The following is a 19,689-nucleotide window of genomic DNA, read 5'->3' on the forward strand; positions in this document are numbered from 1 at the left end:
ACGCAAACTGTGTGATTATCCGGGGACCAGATCTTCCTGAGAAACCTTTGCCGGCACAGGAAGTTAACACGCCGTCGGGCTAGTGGGTGAACTAACTCGACGGGCCAATCAATAGGTCTGTTTATGCTGTGTTAATCCTCAGAGCAAGGCACTCATAAATTTACTCTTTTATTGAAATGTGAGTTGGTATGTGGAGATACAATTGAGAGTAATCATAAAGTATTTTAATGTGCTTTTACTTTTTCACTACGCACGTTTTCGATGCCACTTTGTGGAAACATTAAACCTCAACATAACTAGAAACAAGCAAGTACCTTAAGAGGAATTACTCAAAGCGGAAACCTTGATGTTATTTTACGTTTTATGACATTTTTCCAAGTCAAATCAAAGGCCAAGAACCAATTTTCAAAGAGTTCAAGAACATGTTGAGCGTGGTGTCATTGCAACCAATATTTTATATTTTCAACAGAGTTGTATCATTAATGTTTCAATCAGTGCCCTATCATTATATTTAAACAATATTAATGTTCCAAGGTTGGTGAAAGGTAATAAACTCTGCAGGCACAAAACAATCAAAATTATAGGACTAAGCAAAATAAAAACTGTGGCCAATATCAATCAAAAAATTGGTATTATAGTTTTGGGGTGAGCATTCACATTACACCAAATCCTATCGCATGGAAAAATTACTCATTTTAAGCAAGAAGGCTTAGTTTCAGTCACTCTGTATCAAAGGTTTCCAAAATTTCACACAACTTGGGAATGCCAACAGGGGGAACTTGTGCATGGGCCCAATCACAGTCAGTTGAGCATCTAAGGGCTATTTGACCTAGTAGTCTGCCAAATTTTTTGACATTATGTTGTCACGTCTGGGTTGGCATTCAAAATTTGTTGTTCTAATGATTTAGTATGTGTTAAAATTTTCACTAAGGGTTTTAGTCAGCTTCTTTTTACTTCCAAAATATTTGTGGAAACCTTCATAATTCTACATTGACCCAACAAATCCTCAACAAATTTCATTCCATTACATTTCAACAGCATTTAAACCTAGCAATTAATGAATAAATTCATTATAATTTATCTTCATCCTTCCTCCTTTTCTCTAGGATGAGGTAGTCCAAGCATGATTTTATGATGGATTAGATCAACACTAATCCAAAATCCTCTGATATGGTCATTAAATGAAGGTGTGGAAATTCTGACATTAATTCTAACTAGAAGTTTTAAGCATATTTTGTGACAACTATGTAGTGCATTTATTTAAATAAAAGCTAATGGTATTAAGCAATTTGTTGGTATTAGGTGTATCTTTGCATATTTCAATGAAAAATTGTTAATTTAAATATATTTGCAAACAAATTCACCAACCGTAGACGGATAAACACATATCATAGAGCAAACAGTACTCTAATAATTGAGGTTAAGAGGATATCATACACTCTGATATCCTTCATTCCATGATAATCTATTTGAAAGGTTACCTACATTCAATGATTGACATTGATAATATCAAAGTCTACCAATAAATCCACATGATTTTCTAGGCCAGTTATTACACACTCTTTTACAGATAACATCCCTTTATGTTTTCATTGCTAATACTAGGTCTTTAGGTTAAGACAAGCTGTAACACCTTCAGCTCAATTATCACATTAGTGTTAGGCTCTGAAAATAATTTCTACTCCTAGGGCTCCACAATTTGACATTGCAAACCTTTTCCAAAATTCTTAAGAAATTTCAAATTGTACGCTTTGGTATTTCAGCATGTGTCGATAAAAACGGCTGGGTTATACATCACTGATTTGCTTTAATGAGAATATTAGCCACATTAAACTTTAATTGTTCCCATCACTATACACTTGTACACTATTTCAGTATACTTACCAAAGTTTCAGTTTCAAAGGGCGATGAGTCAATTATTTCAAAGAAAACGAGGATTGTTTCAACAAAATTTTAGTTTCAGACTTCCTCATTCCTTTCAAACATAAATCACACATTATGCAGAAAGGCGAATGCCATGGGTGGTGCTTTGATAAGGCAGGCCACTGCCAAGGGAACTGTAATTGATGAATGCCTTATGCTCACATTCTAACGTTGTTACCCATTCTTAGCTTCAACATAAAATGAAATTCCCAGATAAGCAGATACAACAACAAATGTTACATAAACAAAATGTTAATTATTGCCATAATCTAGCAATATTCATTAAATTATATTTATGATATAATAAGGTGATATGAAACCATTAAAACTTTCAATCAGGGGCCATCTCATTATTTTCTTATATTTGTAGCATGGTTTTTTTCATAAAACAATTTCAGACATTTATTGATAATAAGTACTATCAATAAATTTGCATTGACTTGATTATTAATAACATTATAAATAAACTAACATTGCCTTGATAATGTACAATTGACAATTCAATGACTTAATTTTCCTGACGCATAAAACAGCATTAAAGCCATATAAAATACAAGTAAACTTAACTTAATCCTTTTCCCTTAGAATGTCAACAATTAAATCAAATAGTTAATAGCAATACATACTCTTAGTATCACAAAACAAATCATCTGACATACATGCTTGGCAGTATACTGCCATCTTCCAAGTACAAGGGCCTTTTATACATGAATGTAGAAATATTAAAATTAGCTGCCAAATATACAATAAAAAACTCATACATTTTGCAGCCTTCTGTATAACTAGGTTTATGACACAATTTTCCCTAGCCTGGCCTAAGACACCTGATTGACCAACCTGACTACCCACACTACAATTAACCGTTACTCTATTCCACACACACTCTACCTCCCTTCATTCTGCTCCAAATATGCCATTACTCCCTTCTCCTGCCTCTTCCTCACTGGCCCCCTCCATCACAGTCCTCAATATTCCAACTGCCAATCATAATGCTCAGCATCCATCATTTCTGCCTCCTTTGAATTACTCCCAACAATGAATGAATGAATTTCTCACACATCTAATCAAACTTTTCTATCCTTCCTTACACTTTAATTCCAAAGGCCTCCAAACCAGACCAATATCTTGCTTCAATAACCATGTAACCCATGCTGAAAAAAACCATACTCTATACCAAAAGTTTTACTACTTTTTGATTAAAATCCTTGAGGTCCCTGTTATCAATTCCTCCCCCTTCTCCTGAACGCTTCATTGCCTCCTTACACTACAACCACTTCTGATACCCCTACTACTATGACCATCTTGGTCCAAGACACTTCCAAGATACTTGCGAGCATTACTCCACCTTACCCTCGTTTTTACCCTCTTATTTTAATGCATTACTTTGGCTTTCTCTTTCCCAAAAACCTCCCAACCTTTCCTTTTTTTTTAGAAAAAATTTGTTTCCGGCATAACTTAAAGAGGACCACCTGATGATGAAATTCAAAATAAAAACCTGGGTTGTGTTTTTAAATAAAGTACGTGGAATTATTAAGTCAATAATTTCATTTCACTCCCAACCTTTGTTTTGCTCACAATGATTCTAATTCCATATCTAACATCCAGATTTCCTTATGTACTCAGGAGTGAGAGTTAACGTCTAAGCTCGCTGGCTAACTAAATCTTGATCATTGACAAACCTGATTTTATGAATCCCCTGCAGACTTTCAATTTCAACCCCAGCCACGTCCTACCCAGCTGCTCTTACCATTGTCGCCAGCATGTCAATTGAAAGGAATGAATAATAATGGACATTCCCTTTCAAACACTGCCTATTTCGTCTCTCTATCCATTGCAAACACCTGAGCAGTTTGATGAACATACAGATTACGGCTAAGCCACTTATTTCATTCCTAGCAACACCTATCTTCTGCAAACCATGCCATTCATTCTACCAAATTTACAATTTCAAGCCCCTTTATTAGTGCCCTCATTACTGCTATGGCATCATTAAAGACCTATTGTCCTATTTTTTTCTAACCTACTTCCTTATGCACACATTTATTTTCATATGAATAACTCCCCCGCTATTTTTTACCATCGTTTAAAGTCACTCCCACTAAACACCCACCGTTTTATTCTTGGTATTTCCCAGACTAACAGAACTTGGTTTCATTGATAACAATGAAATAATAGTCGAATAATTTTGGAATGTACATGAAATATTTTTCTCGGACCTTTTCATCATAATTGCAAAAACAACTGGTTAAACTGCACTTTCATTGAAAGAACTTTACAATAATTGCATTGAACACTAGGACTGCAATTACTTTATAACAAAATATTTGGTGAAATTGTTTCCTGCCTCAAGTTAGACACTTAATATTATCTAATACCAAAACATAGGCACATTGATAATGGCTATCAATTTTGGTTCCTTTGGTTTGAAATTCCTTTGTTTTTCCTTTGGTTGGAAATTTCCTTAATCTTATTGGAAAATATTAATTAACAACCAAATTGAGCCATGTGTTTAAAATCAAAATATATTGGTACTCAAACATAAGGTTAAAATGAGAAGTTATTTAACGGCAAAACTAAAACCACAGCAACTTGTGAACTCATTCTTTTCAGTTTAAATTTTTGATTTAAACTATCAATAAGAGTGATTTTTACTCAGTTGAGTATATTTTGCTGAATAGAATTTTTTATTTTGCAGTGCTGAGTGGGTCAAGGAAAAGTTCTTGAAATGATAGGGCTGAATACATATTAACCAGCAAAAATAGTTGCTCAGAAAGTTCTAGGATGAATGAGAGGCATTTGCATTGTAAGCCAGGGTACTTGGCCACTAAGCATAATCACAGCCAAGTGGGGAAGGAAGGAGGGGGTGGGGCAGCCCCAGCCCCCCCTCAACACATGGAAGGGTAAAAAAAAATAATTCTGCATGTTTGATACAACCAATGGGCCACCCTTGCATTTAATGGCAGTCCTTGAGGAGTATTTATGCTCCCAACACTTCCTGCCTAGACCCATGCTGCTTGCTAACTATTAGAAATAAACTTAATGAAATCCCTAACTTTTCCATAAAATCAAATCAATGTATTTCCCACAATATTCAACCAATTATTAAAATGCAGTGGCAAATACTTTCCAGATCGTACATTTTCTCAACCATAGTGAATATCTGAAAGAAATGAAACTAGGGCACACATTTTGGTGATACATAAAAAGTAAAACAAAATAAATAATTATTTATGTTGAAATTGATTTCGCCTTACAGCAGTTGCCTACATTAAGTTGACATACATTATTAATAACTCAATACAGTATGAATAATAGCTTAATTAAAATAATAACTACTTGAAATGAGTTGCGAAATGTGACTACTTCACATGAGTTTTTTTATGGTGAAGAAGAGTATTTCCCTGGTCACTTCAAAATCAATACTAATAAGAGTTTACAATAAATAATAATTCTGTATGAAATAATACCCTGACGTAGTATAGCTACCCCTGCTATCGATTTCCAGGGATAAATAATTTGCACTTAACAAATCGTCTTCTGCTACGGATTAATCTTTCCGGTTTCTTTGACAAAAGGATATTAAATTTCCCTACTGACAAGTAATAAGCTCACAGTAGTTACAAAATAATCTTAAAATTACAATCTGGAAAGATGATTTCTTTTACCGCGGCCGATAAAATTTGGTAGGGAATTTCGAAGGAAATTGTGGTCTTTTAATTCACTTTCATTGCTGAAAAATACCGAAAAACCCATTGTACGTCAGCCTGGTACTTGAAGTTACAACTGAATGATGCCATTAGTACAAAACAGCCATCTAAAAAAACAACACTTCCCCACAGACACACTAACTTTTTACAATAATATGGTTGTATGTAAATGAATGAACGACCGGCCATCAAATGCCATACAGAAATTACATGCGTAGAATAAACTTAGGCAAGTCAATTATTTACTCTTTTGTTCACAATCAGGCCATAGAGGTGAGTTGTGATTGCGTGACCTATGAATATGGCACATTTCGCCCGAGGCATACATATTAAGTACAACCTTTAAAACATTAAATACATGGTGAAAACGTAACCAAACTTTACCCTAAGACTGGAGAAGTAAATTAATACAACCATATTTACATCTCCAAGCACAGCTCATTTCTATATTTCAGCATATAATACATTTCAACAATAATATTAACGCCAGAGAACATTTCCCATTGCCTCATGCATTCAACGACGCTGATTTACGAAAATTAAACAGACAAAACAAAATACTTACCTAGGCGCGAGTAAAACGCATAAGGGAGCATTCTGCGCATGTTAATTACCTTCTAAGCTTCCCTCCCTTGCCACAAAATTACGGCCTTCACACGAAAAAAACTACCATGAACATAGCAAGACGTTACATTGAGCTCTACATTTAACACACATCCTCACATTTGCAAAGCACTTTCTATATTACAATGTAAAGAAAACAGAGTAAAGCAAGAATGGTGACATGCACGAACTTTGATAGAAATGCGGAATACATTCAAAACCCACGGCTGACTTTAATGAAAGATTCACATTTACAATCATTGGATCAACGCCAACGTAAGTAACGTGAGCAATAGCTGGCTTTATTTGGTAATGAATGTATATGTGTATTCGTTTGAACCAACCTTGCACGGCCACCGACGATATTTGTAATTAACTGCTGCATGAGAAAAGATATTCTGCTTCTTTCAGTTTGACCGAAAAAGCATTCAAAACTGTATTAGGGCATTTAAAAGCTTCATCCCAGACATCTAACGTATTATGAAGCATGAATAAAGACCTAAAAATTGGAAAACTGTAACCATTCCCCTTGCCTTTCCTTTCCACTGCTCGTCTAGCGAATATTGATCAACGGTATCCTATGAACGCAGCCATATTGTTCTCCCATGATCCTTTTCGAGAGGTGTGACATGCGCAACCCGCTCACACTCGAATACATGAATAAGTAATGAGAAACAAAACTTTAAACAACACTAACCAACCTTATCTTTCTACGTCTAACGATAGTGGGGACAAGCGAGATATTCTTCGCCACGATCGAAGCCGTCAGCTCTCCCGAGCAACCGAGGCGAAATGCTCTCGGCCTGAGCACCTCCGAGTCAGCTGAGCGAGGATTCAGGGGGGAAGAGCTCCTTCGGCCGGCGGGCGTGTGGTGGCGGGACCGCGGCGGCGAGGCCGACGATGAAGGGAGGACTGGCACACGGGGAGGATAGGTCTCGCTCGTCGTCAACATGCATGCAGCCATTTTTAATAGTACGTGCCTTGTGTCGTCTAGTGACAGCTAGTGAAGGAAGGAAACTACCAGTGGGGACGCAGCAGGAGGGTCGTCGACGGAGCTGCCCTGCATCCACATTTTACCCAAGGTAAGAATCATTGCCAACTGCGCTCGGAAACCTCTTGCAAAAAAACAGTGCGCATCCCCTTAAGTTAGCCTTTTCCCGCCGAGTCGGAAATGCCACCGGAGTGGAGGCGATGGCTCAACGCTCGGAGAGGGGGAGGGTGGTGAAAAAAATCGATTCGTCCTAGAGGGGAGGGGATGGCATAACAAAGGAACAGATGTGACACAGGAAGAGGGGTGGGGGGTAGTCCTAACACATTGCTAGGGGGGAAGGGCAGACGGACAGCCGCGGACCAAAACCAAACAAACGTAAACACTTAGGGCCTCTCATTGCGCTGCGTTGTATTACTGTGAAGGTTACGTTTTGGACTGGTTACCAACTTAAATGGTGGAACATATCGTGAATGTATGACGAATAATGTAGTATGCCACGGGAAAATTTCAATTACATGGGTTTCCTTACACTAAATCATATTCACGTGATGATCATCATCAACGCCATGAAATAATCATTATGTAGTGCTTGACTCGTGTATCGAAATCCATCCTCATGATCAAGAAAAATTACCGTGCGGAAATTTATATTTTTTGCCTACTTTGCCGGCTCCTCAAATTAACATCCTATTTTTTAAAAAATTAAACAATGATAAAATCAACCGCTAATTCCCGAGAAGAATCCTTGTTTGGAAGTATAGTTCGATTTTGAAATCTTCTCAAAGACTTCACTTTCGTCAAGAAGGAAATAATAGTTTAAAAAGAAATCATGAGTGTCTTCGTACGATGAGATTTGCAGACCTTTTCTTCCCATCGCATCCACTTCGACTCCTGCGCGCGGCAGCCAAGTCCCTGTGATTAATGACAACCCCTCGGACCTCCCCGCCACTGCATCCCCTATCCTCTTCGCCGCCATTGAAAGTTAAAAAGTTTGGGATAACGGCACGCAAGGGTTCTGCTCAGTGAGTAAAGGATTTCGGAGAAATTTCTAAATTTGGCCTCCAGCCACATCTTTCCCTTCTCTTAGTTGAGTGCGGGTGTCTTAACGAAGGGGGTTGGAGGTAGTGGGAGTAAAATTTGGTATGTGACTGGAGAGAGTGTGGTTGGGTTTGTGTATGGACGTATGTGATTTCACATTCTGCCTGTGGTCCGATAAACATTTCTATTTTTTCCCCGCCGTACCAACCGCGTGCCCTAACTATCTTATGGAGAGGGGAAGCAGGTCCGTAAATGTAATCCTGCTGGCATCTCTGAAGGAGTGAACCGTATGCTCGGCACGACAAATTAAATCCGTGAAGTAAACAGGGGAAGGGAAACAAGAAAAGGGAAGGGAAAGGGAAGAAAAAAAATCCAGTGGCGAGTGATGATGTAAATATGAGCGGGAAGTCGGGAGTCCTCTTTCCCGCTTCCTTCTGCCCTCTCTCGCACGCTCACACACACACTCCCTCACGCCGCCCAATTTCGTTCTTCTTTTTTCTCCCCTCTCCCCCCCCCCTCCTTTGATGGCTTATCCTAATAAACACTAGTGGGGGTGGTGTGTGGTGTGGGCTAGAAGGGTGGATGTGAGACGGTTGAAGAGGGTCTAAAAGTCCAATCTGTGGTCTGGAAACTCGTTTTTACTCCGTCGTAGGTATATTCGCTGTGGTTTTAAAAGTTAGACTTTGTTCCAGGAGAAAATTTGTCCTCCACGTGCCCCTGTAATAATAAAAAGATCTTAATGTGAGCGTGATAGTGAGTTCTGCACGTAGTGAATACGGAAAATCCTCTCCATGTGTGGGTGCTCTTGTGGCTAAAAATTTCTTCCTTTCTGTTTACTCTGTGATTCGGGTGTCTGATAGTGTGCTCCCTTCAAACAGGCTGCTTTCTTAAACTATCGATAATCCCACGACCGTATTTCATGAACTCCCTTAGGCCGCAGTTTACCACTTGATTCAATTAAACCCAGCGGGTATTAATTGTGATGCTGTAGTTACGAAAGGTACAGATTTTGTTCTTGTTAAATAGTGAACAACCATTCATTAAACAGTCGTTGAACTTAGAAAAAACTCAAAAACGATTGCCCATTTTTCCTCAAGCATCAATAATTGGCTTGTGCAAAATGAATTTTCCTAATGCCATTCGAATGCGGCGCTAACTTTTATTATGCCTGTGTAACTTCTAAATTTTTATTCCACTCCATCTTATGCAGAATATTTTAACATTAGAAAATAATTCCGGTGTTTTATGGTTATTAAGAGTATGATGTTAGTTTACGCATTATATATTCTTTTGGGGTTCGAAACTAAACATTTGCTCTAGAAAACTATTTACTGGCACTATGGGGTGAAACTCACTCACGCTGGCTGTGGACTGGCAAATAATATTCATGTACCTCAGATTAGTGGGTCTTTCAATTAGTCCTTTGGAAAATATAGATAAACAAATTATTTTGGGTAGATTTGTTTTAACTGTCGACATAATCTCATTTTAGCTCGATACACCTTTCCCACCGTTTTTCTAACTTTTTTGAGCTGCCCAAATAGCCTTAGGATTTCGGAAGGTCTTCAAAATAGACTTCTTTGTCGACAATGACCTCGTCGTTCGACGTGAATCGTTTTCCACCGAGCCATTTTTTCAAATCTAGAAATAAACTAAAGTCACTGGGAGCGTAATCTGGTGAATACGGTGGATTTTGTAACGATGCAAACTTTAATTCCATAATTTTCGCCAACGAAACTCTGTAGGTTTGCATCCATGCATTATCTTGACGAAGATAATATTTTTCTTTGGCGAGTGAGGACGCAATGAATTGTTTCAAAATAAAATTTTGTAATTCCACGTATAAGTTTATTTAAAAAAGTTTTATTTTGACATTATTCATCAATTGAACAATTCCAGGAAAGTCACGCATGAAACTTTTAGTTATATCAAGTGAGGAAATTTTTCTTAATTTCTTCGTTCAGCCAGTCCAATGGCGACACACAATATTCTCCATGTATCGTTTGTTTTTTTTTGTAAGTAATCAATGTAGATGATGGCTCCGTATACTTCCCAAAATAACATGGTCATCACCTTGCGAGTCGATTACACAGTCTTCGCCTTCTTCGGTGCCAGATCGCCTTTAGAAACCCACTGGTACGACTGTTCCTTTGTCTCTGGAGTGAAGTAGTGTATCCATGTTTCGTCGACGCTCTATTCATCGCTGCACAAACTCGTCATCGCCAAACTAGCCTCCGAATCGACCTCAAGATTGCGTTTAATCTCCACTGAGCGCTTACTTGCAAACTATCTTGCTCAGATTTTTTTACAATCATTTCTTCGTGAAAAATGAAATTACTGTACGTTCTTTGTGATTGTACCCTATGGCTTCAACTATTTCACAAAATTTGATTTGTCGATCACTCAAAAGCATATCGTGAATTTCGTCAATCATTTCTTAGGAAGTCACTTTCGCTGGACGTCCAGAACGATGTTCATCATTTGTAGATGTACGGCTACGTTCAAACTCATTTACCTAATTGTAAACAGTTGCAAACACAGGAGGTGGTGTGCCATGAACTCCATCCAACTGGGCTTTGCTCTCTTTCGGTGTTTAGCCTTTTAAATTGATGTCTTTAAATACCGCACGAAACTCATTTTTTCCATATTTCTAAATAAACATAAGCTTGTTACTTCAATGGACTATGAAAATGAAACCACGTGATGGATATAGCTGAAACTTTAAGAGGAGTCTAGTGAGAGATGAGGCTCACTAAGAGCAAATCTTTTCCGATACTACCCGCGCCAGCTCTTGGATTTTCCAACTTCCATTATTGAACTACCCACGTACGTATATTTTGTGTACAATGAAGGTTTAAATATACTCGTATATAGTCATTCTGAATGCTACAAAATATTAGTGGTATTTTAAAAATGTGGTATTTTTGTATAATTTTGATAGCTTTACAAATGTAGTTGGCACTCTCGAAATGTTATTTCATAGCTGCTTAATTCTGTTTTTTTTTTGTAGACGATTCCCAGAAAATTCATCATAATTGCCCTAAAACTATCGACTGTTAGAGACCATAATCAATGAACCTATTGTAGAAACCATTGATTGAACGATATATATAATAGTTGTGTCCAGTCATAATCCCACCTTAACCGGTAGATTACCTTATAATAATAATAATTATAATGACAGCATATTTTTTTCTTTTTTGAACATATTTTCAAAATAAATAAAGAATTAAATTACATCCTTCGTCAAGGAAGGTTGCTAGTTTTGTAAGTTTGAATGTCATCATGATAGTGTATTTTGCACTGGTTAAGAGTATTGTAAGATATAGTATAACCGTCTGGGGATCCACTGGTTCTCTAAAAATTAATATACTGAAAAATAAACAGAAAAACATCCTAGAGAAAACGTCTGAGGCTAGATCAAAAAATACAAATATTCTAGACGGAATAAATATATTTTTAAAATCAGAAATTCTGCCTGTAGACGGGCTGTAGAGATATGCCATCATCATAGCGAACTATGATTATGTCAAATATAAAATACCTGATTTAAATAAAAAGGAATTACCATTAAGGAACAATATTAAGTGCATAATAAAAAAATTCAAGGTAGAAGATAATTGGAGGTTACTGTACCTCTAATTTTTAATGGAATACCTAAATATTTAAGAACATTACAGTCAGTAAATGCAATACAATGGAGAATAAATGACTGACTGTTATACAGAATAGATTATAGGGTATGGAACAAAACGTGACACACTATATGTATGCAGCTTTATAAATGCATACACTTTTAAGCTCACATTTTTGTTTACGTGGCACCTGCTGTCAAGCCAGAACTGACTGGATTAGCAGGACCAGAGAGAGAGAGAGAGAGTATTCCACGTATTAATTTTTAATTCATACTACCAATGTGTATTATGAAGATCATATCATTATGTCATACGATAAAGATTGTCTGTAATTGTACGTTGTATTGATTGTCTTAATTCTTTGTCAATCGTATATGATGAAGATTATACTACAATTGTAAATTATACATAAATAAATAAATAATATTTGGAAAAAAGAGAGACAAGCATAACCTGTGCTCGCAATTTTTAATTCAGTACAAAGGCACATGGAACAAACATTTGATAAGCATCGACGTCGGTGTAGGGGGTGGGGAGGCGGATAGTTCGCATCGTTTTTGTCGAAATGGAAATAATTTTCCAGAAAGGATTTTTAAGTCATGGAATTTTTTATTTAACAAAATAAGGTATGACTGTTTTGTTTTATTATTTTAACCGATAAGGTTTAAGCTCGTAAATTGTTTTTAAATTGAGGCAGTGGGAACAAGCAATTGAATTCAAAAACCAACCTTAATTTCCCTAGGCATCCATCGTTAGTTGCTCTCCGGATCACCTTAGAGCTAGCTCTCTGTCATGGCGCCTAATTGTGCGGTGCACCCCTTATCTGCACCCGTTTCACCCCACACACGGGGATAGTCCAAAAGCTTGTGTGGTACTCTTGTTGTATTATTTTCCGTCTTCCCTCATACGCCATGCATTCCCCCTGCCCGTCTTTTGTTCTTCTCCCACACAACGTGTTTTCCTCTCTGACACCTCGTTTATTCCATCTGCTGATTGTTTTCCTCCATTCCAGTGACGGAGGAAGCGCTCATAAAACGGGATTGACTGCTGTTTTGATTGTAAATCGCGTTTAAATATAGGCCATGGCTCTGACGCGTATTTTAAGAAATTGGCCTATATTTGTAGTTTGATGGTTCGGGCTTATTTATTTACCTTCGATGTATGACAGCTCCGGACGAAGGAATATTCCGATTTTATATTTTGTCAAAGTGCCATCTCCCGTGCAATTGTAATATTTTTACCATCGCGGCAAAGGCAATTTTCTACTGGAAATAAATTAAATAGTATCAGTTTACTTTGTGTTTTCTTATGAAATATGAAATCATCGTCTCATTGTTCGAAGATATACTTGTAATTCATGAAAGATGATATGGCATCATTTAAAGAAGGATAAGTTGTTTTTTTATTAAAATACATTGCATTTAAAATGATCGTCAGCGATGGGCGCATGCGTGGAGGAGAAACGGGAAATATGATCGAGGATGTATATTTTGAATTTTCAAAGGAAAAACACAATGGTACTGAAGCAACGAAAATACATAGTTTTCTTAATCCATTTGGCAAAAATATTTTCACCTTTTCAACTTCGTCATTACCTGCGTTAATTTCGGGGAAATTTGCTAAGTTATACATACCTATTTGCCGCGATCAGCAAGTTCACTCTTTTCAGAGTGTTAACCGTGTGGATTGTTCCACTTCATACTCCATAAAGATAATACATACTCTTCGCATTAGTCGCGGGTGGAATTGAAAAAGAAACATGGAATTTCAATTAAAAACATGGATACAGATTCTTTTTTCTATTTTCGGCGCAGATGAGCACTGTGGTTTGAATCGAGCGAGTAATTGAAGTGATGGGTGTGGGAAAGAATGGTGGTAGGCGGAAGAAACGAGCTGAGGTCACGGGTCGGATGGGTGTTTTGGGGAGAGTGGTTCAATGTGTGGAATGGTTCAGAGGAAATAGCGGCGGTTGGAGGGGTTAGGCCCAAGGTTCTTTATTCTGGGGGAAATGCTTCCGTGAGGGACGGGTTATTGAATGTTATTATAGGTTTGATTGCTGCGTCCAGTTGTAAACTACCAGTAGGCATACTGGTGAAATATTGGAGAAGTAGTGGGGACTGTGGGGGACCGATGTCAAGAGAAAGGGGTGGAGAAAATAATAGAGATGATAACAATGTCCTACGCACGGAGATCTCCATCGAAAGATGGCGACAAAAGTTACGCGGATTTTATGGGTAATCATCCCCGTTGGAGTCGTTTATCGCTCGGTGGTTAAATTTGAGGAGAGTTGGCATTGAATGGCATATTTTTGTTGCTGTTTGATCCAGGTTGTGTGCGTAATTTGTCATAAGGTAACGGATAGGCGTTGGCATAAAATTTCCCTGAATGGTAGAGGAATCTATTGAACACTCGGTAAATACTGTTTCGTGATAGCTATTCGAACTCATTGGAGCTGGAGGAATATATACTTCAGCGCTTGTGGCATTTCGATTCATTATGGTGGAAAACACTCGATAATTTAGAAGAGCCGTAAGAGCGTTCCTTTCCATAAAATATTAATTGAAGTGATGTCGAGGAGGTGAAAACGATGGAATATGAATAATAATGTTCATTTAGCATGTGTGGTTAGGATTGAAGTGAGATGCTGAGGGAATAAGGCGGTATTTCGCAAAAGAATTTCATTTTCATTAGTTTTTCGTGAAGTATTTTCTGATGTTTTGTTCCAGAATTTTCAGTAATTATTACCTGCTGTATGTCACGATTCTAGGGCAATGATAGTTCATAATCAAAAGTAAGTTATTACTCTTTTAGGTATTGAAATTAATCATGTGATATGAATGCAATTGGTTGTGCTGACATTGGTTTGATCTATTTGAATCTAATTCTTGATTCATGAAATTAAATTCCACACATGTGGCATAATTGAAAGGAGAGATTCGTTTGCTGACGTCGGTCAACCAATCTCTGGTGGATGTGAAATATTTTTGTATTAAAGAATCTAAAAAAGGTTAGGTACTATGGGACACTCATTTCACATTTTTCTTGTTATTGTTCCATTAATTTAAACCTCTAAATAAGACAAAGTTGTGTTATTTCCGTGACAAAGCGAAGTTGGAAACCACGTGTGTCTTTGACCGTTTAATCGTGATTTCGTGAAGAGACCTGTAGTGCTCAAGATATTGGTACAATTTCGGTAAAGTTCTTTTGAGGGAAATTCACACGCCGGAGTTTATTTATTGCATATTATTTGCTAAGAGTATATTAGTACGATATCATTTATTTGAAACGCCTATGCGAATTTGATATTTGAAGCCTTTTGAAAATCACCTCTTGAAATCGACCACATCGTCGTCACTAATTTTTTATAATGAATTACTGATTGTATGAATTCTCATGCAGTGTTAGAAGACTCGCTTTAGGTAAGATGATAATTGATGAGATCTGAACTTCATGATGATTGAGTGAAAATATCACACTGTTAATCGTCCCGATTCCTAGACTCTCTTGGTTAGAGGGCATAAAGGCTCGAGCGAAACACTTCGGCGTCACGCCAAGAACAGACCTAACCCTTGGACAATCGTCTGCGCAGCTGAATGGAAGAGCCTTGGTTTCATTGGAAAAAAAGAGGAAGGGAGTACACGTATGTAAAATTCAATAATACTATATTTTCAACCTAGAAATAATCTTAGATGTGCTTTCAGAATTTTGGACTGTGGACGGAAACATTTAATATACGAAGTGAACGCTATCCAACGGGAAGCGGTTTATTAGTTCAGATTGTTTTGGCGGAACGGGAACCATCACAGGATCGTTTGAAAGCGTCGGTTAGAAGCCCCTCTGGAATGAATCTTTGAAGATTGATTGCATGAAAAACAGGGCAATTAGTTTCGTGATTTGGAAATTCTAATTACACTTTGCTTTGGTATTTGATTGGATTGTGGCACGTTAAGAGAAAAACAATTAAAACCAGGATTAAACATTTTTTCGATGAATTCGTGTTTTAGATGCTCTGCTACCTTTGGGTGGACGGAGAAATTTCTGCTAGATTGGTTTTTTTAGCGAGTTAATGGAATGGGTAGTATTGATGAGGTAGATTAAAATCTTCCACGATTAATGTCTGACCTTAAATGCATGCGGGCAGCATTTGGGATAAGACGGATTATTATAATTTTACATTTCCGGGTTTGTAGTAATTCCAGGCACTCCGTTTGCTTGGCTACCGTATACTTATTGACTATTGAGTAATAACAAAAGCGCCTGTCTCTCTTCTCCCTTGTTTTGGGCGTAATGCTGAAGACATTATATCCGTAAAACACCGATGCCTTCGCATTCATTCTCCGTTCATTGTCCCGCGAGTGCTGGGGCGTGGAAATAAGAGGAAATGTTCCACTTTTTATGTCCCGCCGCCCAGACATAATGACGACGTTCTTTATTCTTACGGAACCATGGCTTCCCTAATGTGTCCAAAAACTTTAGGGCGGCTGTTATTGGCTAAAAAGGATAGCTTCCGGAAATGGTGATGGCTTTGCAAGTGCTTATTCCTTCCCTTTTTTATCTGACACTGAGTATATCATTATTCACGTATCATGTCCCCGGAAAGATCCTCGAAGATGATCCCTTTCCCTGAAATTACGTTTTCAGCATGGATATACGTCCTATGATATAGTTATCCAATTCGGTGACATCTCTGTAGACGGTCCAAATATGCCCTAAGCTCCCCAAAACCTTAATCGAAATGTCTTCTTCTATTTTCCAAGGGAAGAGGATATTGTCAGTGCCTTACTTGATTTAATCACGCGAAAGTGGTCAACAGCATTATTCTTTATTCCTTCGTTCCTTATTAAACTTTTATTAATTCAATTCAATCAAATTAATCGGGTAAATCCTTTGATACTAGGTCGCTATTAGTTATAGTTTTTTGTCCCTCTGCAGTTAAAGAGGTGCTGGGGAGGTATCATGCTATTTTATTTATTAATGTTTAAAAAATTATCATAACTTACAGTTACGAGGGTAGGCTGAAAACTAATGCACACACGCTTGTAGACCACAAACAAAATGACCTTCAGAAGCACTCACTCCTGTTGACAGGTGGAAGTAGCATTCCCCCTCAACAGGTATGCGCAGGTTTGAGGTCGTTACATTCATCCAGTGTATTTTGAGAAGCGAAAGTATGGAGACGTGTTCTAGTGCTATGTCAACGCGAGTTAAACAGCGTGCTGTTATCGAATATTTTGTTTTGCTATGTCAACGCGAGTTGTCCAGCGAGTCCAACTCAAACCTACGCATCCCTGTTGAGGGGGAATGTTACTTCCACATGCCACCGGGAGGGCTTCTGAAGGTCATTTTATTTGTGGCCTATAAGCATGTGTGCATTAGTTTTCAACTTACCCTCGTCTATCAATCATAAAAGACGGAACATCATTAAAATAAGGAAAAGACGGACATCACGGACGGTGATGGTTTTGGCCGCGTTCAGAGGATGGAGGGTTGGGGTGATCCGTCCATGCCAATGGGATGGTTTAGAGGAACGTTTGCACAACTAAGCGATGGAGTGGAATTAGACGAAGTACAGGCCAAGGGGAGGCTAAGGTAGAAGTGAATGGAAGGTGTGACTGAACCGATGGCAATAAGGTGTATCAATGTTGAATACCGCCAAAATAGGCTTAAATTGAAACTGGGACCGGAGTGGAAGCGAGAGTTGTAGAAACCCTTAAAAAGAAAATAATGAGAGCTGCTGAAAACATTGGTGTCAATCGAAGCGTATAGAGTATGCATTTTACTTCTGATTTTAAGAAAAATCTCGTATTTATTTTTTTCCGACACATCTTCCAAGCCCCAAGGGAATCCATTCCATCAAACTACAGCTCTTTTTTGTGATCTCAGGAATCCTCGTATTTTAGGATTCTATCTCTCCTCGGTGTGTTCTAGATTGTATTTGCGCATGTCCCTCGAATTCGTTCCTTCTATCGTTCCCAAATAATTGTGTCGCGCACTGCCTTGGCTTCAGCATTACCAGTCTTCACTTTATTCATTACATCGGGGAGATCTGTTATTTTTAGTTTAAGCTCTCCTTTTTCTCTCACGAAAATGAAAACTACACGGAAATACAGTCAAGTTAGCGTTCAATGCTCTTTCTTAGATGGAATATTGCATTGTAAATGCCGACAGATGAGATTAAGTGGGTAATGCCGACCTGCACTTCTGCAGTTCGTAAGATTCCGAGTTGTCCAGTGTCTTTTTTAGATTGAAAAGTAAAATGTACCCGATCCTGAAGACTTTCTCTTTCTTTTGACGGTGATTTCTAAGTAACTTTGTAATATGAGAGTACATACGTATATTCCCATGCTCTCCGCGTGCTCCGACTCCCGTTCCTCCTCTCTCTCCACTTTATCGTCTTTGAAATTCCGTCGAAACGAAGGACTTGCTTGGTACCCACCAGTTTAGTTGCTGACCAGTTGACCCCGCCATCAATGACAGAAGGAAGAGCATTGGCAGATTTAACGATCGTCCAGTTTCAATCGCCGAAATGTGGCTACTGTTAACGATCGTGGGGTGTGAGGGAGGGGACTTTCGACAGGAGCCCCGGGCACCACCTATTCATCCATTGTGCTACTACCCCTGCTTGCCAAATGCAGTCAGGGGGGAGAGTAAAACGGTTAAGGCATGGAGGTCCATATCCCTGTCCGGGCCTGACATTGCTTAACTTCGGTGATCGCACGGGAACCGATTAGTCAATGTGTACCCCTTGCACGTTTTCATTCTGAAATCACAAGGGATATCATGATGGGAACGTTATCTGATGCTAATTACATTGACGTTATATTAAATCTCCATATTTTTTTATGAAGTTGTGTTGAAATTATTAATGCCTTCAATGACTTGAGAGATTGTAACCCTCTATTTGCTGATCCCATTGGCGTAAGTTCTCTGGTAATATGATGGCGATATCTGACTTCATTCGGCTCTGTCATAACCTTTGCGAATGTATAGTTTCCATTGGGACAGAGCTAGATAGTTTCTAGTTCACGGTGCGATTCAACAGCATTTGTCGAAGGTCATGTATGAAGAAAGATGCATGTTGTAGCGGAAAAGCAGTTAGTGAAAAGCTCTGTACCAATCACATTTTTTGGTTTCCGCGGATGAAATAATCCCAGTGATTAATGAATCATCAAGTAGGCTGAAATGCATCCCAGAACACAATAAATCATTCATCTACATCTACACAATACCTCGCAAGCCGCCGCAAGGGCGCGTGGCGGGGGCACCACATAGTAAAATTGAATGCAACCATATGCAAAACAAACATGCCAATTCACACCCACACAGACATATTCATGCAAAACCAAAGTTAACTTGCACACATGTAAATGACACCCACACAGACATATTCATGCAAAACCAAAGTTAACTTGCACACAAGCACATGCAATCACGAGTGTACCAAATGTATACGCAGCATTTAATCTTTTCCTCGCCTCTATTTCGAATGTCTTTACTATTTCTAAGATGACTTTCATTTCTTACTCTTACGAGTATGATTCCTGATTGCCCGAGGAAAGAACAAATGTTTGGTTTCTATCTGTACCGGTGTCTATCTCTCTTATCTTATCTTTGTGGTCTAACCTACCCAAATAGTGTGGGTGCATAATAATTCCCTTTATGCCGTTGTGAAGCTCGTTTGTTCTGAATCTTGCTAAAAGTGTAAGCCTTGCTTTTTTTTCTCTTCACGTCTCAAGCCAATCATTCAGTTGATATTACTAAAAATGTTTATATTTAGTCTTTTGAGGCGATC

General features: G+C 38.2%; 1 long non-coding RNA gene across 1 annotated transcript in view; it reads left to right on the forward strand.

Moving 5' to 3' along the window:
• The first annotated feature begins 6,269 nt into the window (after positions 1-6,269).
• LOC139694858 (uncharacterized) overlaps positions 6,270-19,689 on the forward strand; it is a 30,072-nt gene continuing 16,652 nt past the window's right edge. Inside the window, exons 1-2 of the long non-coding RNA XR_011702216.1 lie at positions 6,270-6,509; positions 6,960-7,315. This is a non-coding gene — a long non-coding RNA (uncharacterized lncRNA). The remainder of the gene's footprint in view (positions 6,510-6,959; positions 7,316-19,689) is intronic.

Source organism: Hetaerina americana, unplaced genomic scaffold (genome assembly GCF_022747635.1).
Source record: "Hetaerina americana unplaced genomic scaffold, ioHetAmer1.1.p SCAF_58, whole genome shotgun sequence".
In the NCBI taxonomy this organism is placed as follows: Eukaryota; Metazoa; Arthropoda; class Insecta; order Odonata; family Calopterygidae; genus Hetaerina; species Hetaerina americana.